The sequence below is a fragment of the Propithecus coquereli genome, unplaced genomic scaffold (assembly GCF_000956105.1).
Source record: "Propithecus coquereli isolate 6110/MARCELLA unplaced genomic scaffold, Pcoq_1.0 Scaffold96, whole genome shotgun sequence".
In the NCBI taxonomy this organism is placed as follows: Eukaryota; Metazoa; Chordata; class Mammalia; order Primates; family Indriidae; genus Propithecus; species Propithecus coquereli.
Window position 1 is genome coordinate 4544306 of NW_012155951.1, and position 3152 is coordinate 4547457.

The window sequence follows — 3152 nt, forward strand, 5'->3', positions numbered from 1 at the left end:
GTAATTCATGAATAAATCAATAAGCAATAGGACCCTGTAGCCGACATTGTCAATTTCCTACCCGAATCCTCTTGGAAAAAATGCTTCATACATGACTTCCAAACTTAAGTCTACCTGCACCTGCAGCTCTACTTGGGTGCTTTATTTGGCTGTTGAAGACTGCTTTGATTGCCCACTGAGCAAGCCAGCATTGCCCATATATCCCCCACTCCCTCCCTCAGTGGGTAGATAACTTTGAGACCCATGTTCAAACTATTTTCCGGTTCCCTATATCAGTCAAGCTCCAGTTGTCCACAATGGCAGCTTGCTTGAAGACATACCCTTTATTAGTCCTTTCCATTCTTAACTCACCTCCTCAACCTCCTTCCGGTGTTTTCTGGAATCACCTTCCTAATACATTTTTGCACTTTAATTCTCATCTCAGGATCCTCTTCTATTGAAACCTAAACTAAAACAGGCCTATGCAGTCTTGGCTTTAAGCAGTGCCTTCTCTGGGGCCTTGTTTTAGAATTCACATGTTCCTGGGAGGTCAGTTTCTACTGGATAGGCAAATTTCATGCCAAGAAAAAAAATGTCCTGAAATCCTAGACAGAAATCATAATCCCATCTTCTCATGTCATGCAGTGTAAATAACCTATAGCTCTATCTTCTTGTAAAAACATGAAGTGTTGGAAAGACATTTTAATTTTCAATAATGCCATGGAGTGCTTACTCACTTCATCCCCAGCTCTAATTACAAGTTGGAACTCCTGTGAGTGGGTGTGCTAGTCTGCTCCGCTGCCATAAAAAAATAGCACAGGCTAGATGACTTAAAAAACAGAAATTAATTTTCTCACAGTTCTGGAGGCTAGAAGTCTAACAACAAGATGTGGTCAGGGTTGGTTTCTGGTGAGGGCTCTCTTCATGGCCTGCAGATGGCCACCTTCTTGCTGTGTCCTTACATGGTCTTTCCCCTATATGTGTGCAGAGAGCAAGATAATGAGCTCTGTGTCTCTTCCTCTTCTTACAGGGATATCAGTTCTTTTGGATTAGGATACCACCATTATTATTTCACTTAACCTTTATTACTTCTTTATAGACTCTATCCCCAAATACAGTCATATTGGGGATTAGGGCTTTAACATATAGATTTTGGGGGAGGACACAATTCAGTCCATAACAGTGGGAGTTAAAAGCTTGATGGCAGCAGGTCTGAAATAACTTCTGTTCTTCCTTCCTCCACCATCCCTAGAGTACTAGGATTATGCAAACTTGCTGTGTACTCTGCGATATAGAGGCTAGAGGAAGGAATTTTCATTTCGTGACTATCTACTCTGTGGCAGGCTATGTTGTATAACATTTTAATTCTCATACCAACCAAATCCTAAGTAACAGGTACATTTTTATTTTCTGAACTAGAAAATTGAGGTACATGAGCCAGGATCCATACACAAAGCTCTTGTTTTTCTACTCCATTACTGTGATTCTTCTCAATGAGGAGTTGTTTTGATAATTGTTTGTAACTTTCTGTACTCTCCCCTGATATTCGGCTTTTATCAATTGTTAAAACTTAATGGTGAGGCTCCTAGACAGAGACATACAGTTAAAGTGTTACAGGCAATTAAATGTTATTTTCCACTGGAGATTAATTATACATAAATAAATGAAAGCAGTTTTAAATGTATCATATAAATCAATGAAAAATAACGTTTTGTTTGGTAAGTATTAATTTATAAGAAGAATTTTTCAGGAAGAAAATTTGTGAAGGTCATAAGGGCTATTAAACAGGATGGACTTACATTTCATTCCACATATGGAAATCAGGATAGCTGTTGTCTTACCATTTCATTTACTTATCTATTCTGTAAGTACACATGGTGTTCTTATTATATATTAAGCAAATTTTTGTGCGAGGCCATGTGCTGGCAGTGTATAGTAAAGAATATATTTGAGGTACTTTTTACTCTAATGGAAGCAATAAAGACACATACAAAACCATTGAAAAAGAAGGTGCGAGATAAGAGAATAACTTGATCCAGATGAAAAAATAACCCAGTTTTTTCCATCCCAATCATTGACTTCTGGTTCTTTATGCCAAAAGGAACACTACTTCAAGGTGGCAGCCCTGTAATTTTGTGTTTCTTTTTTCTTCTCCATACCAAACAATCACCTATTTCTTCAATTGCTTTTTCTATGGAATAGTTTCTAAACTCCTTACCATTGTGTCTGGTTTTCTGGTTTTATCATTTTTTGATGTAAACTTGTGTGATCCCTGAGTGTGGTGATTTCAAAATATCATACTTCTACTAATATAAGCTAAGACTATAGAAATTGCAAAAAATCAGCAGAACATAATTGATTGACATTGGACTTTCAGGAATTTTTATTTGAACCCTGGATAAACCAAGTGTTTATGAATAATAGTTGGCTGTATTATCTTGACAAATTTCCTAACTATTCTGAGCCTTAGTTCCCCAAATATATCTATCTTACCAATTGTTACAAAAGATCAGGGAAAGAAAGAAGGTATGTAAAAGTGTCAAACATTGCCTGACTCTTAGTATTTATTAGTTAAATAGTAGTTGTTATATTTTTTCTAGTTATTTATTTCCAAATAATAGAGGAATATAATTCATGGTATGAATTCTAAATTTGAACTTTCAATGTCTTGGCCTATCAATAAGTACTTTTATATACATCAATTACTTGAGTAGTATAAAATATGTGAGATAGAAGTGCAGGTATTATTATATCCATTTTGTAAATGAAAAAATAAAGGCTCAGAAAGGTTAAGTGACTTGGCCATTGACATATATTTTCTAAGTATTTAAACAAAATACCTTTGATTTCATTACATTTGTAATGTGGTGAAATATGATGTATTTTGTTGTTTATAGAATTTGCCCAAGAGCTAATTGTCTAGTTAAATGTATTTTATTGCACAGAGTTAAATCGATTTTAAAAAGACATAAATTAGCACAATTCATAAGTCTCACAGAATAGCTGATTTCATTTCAGTGTATTGTTTTCTTTCAGTTTTGGTTGGTATACAACCATATTTTATGTAATTATAATAATAGGAATTATACACTTATGAATCTGAATTTTTTAGTTAATAACATGTTATAAACACTTTTTCTTATAGTTATATAGAGTTTATTGCCATTATTTTT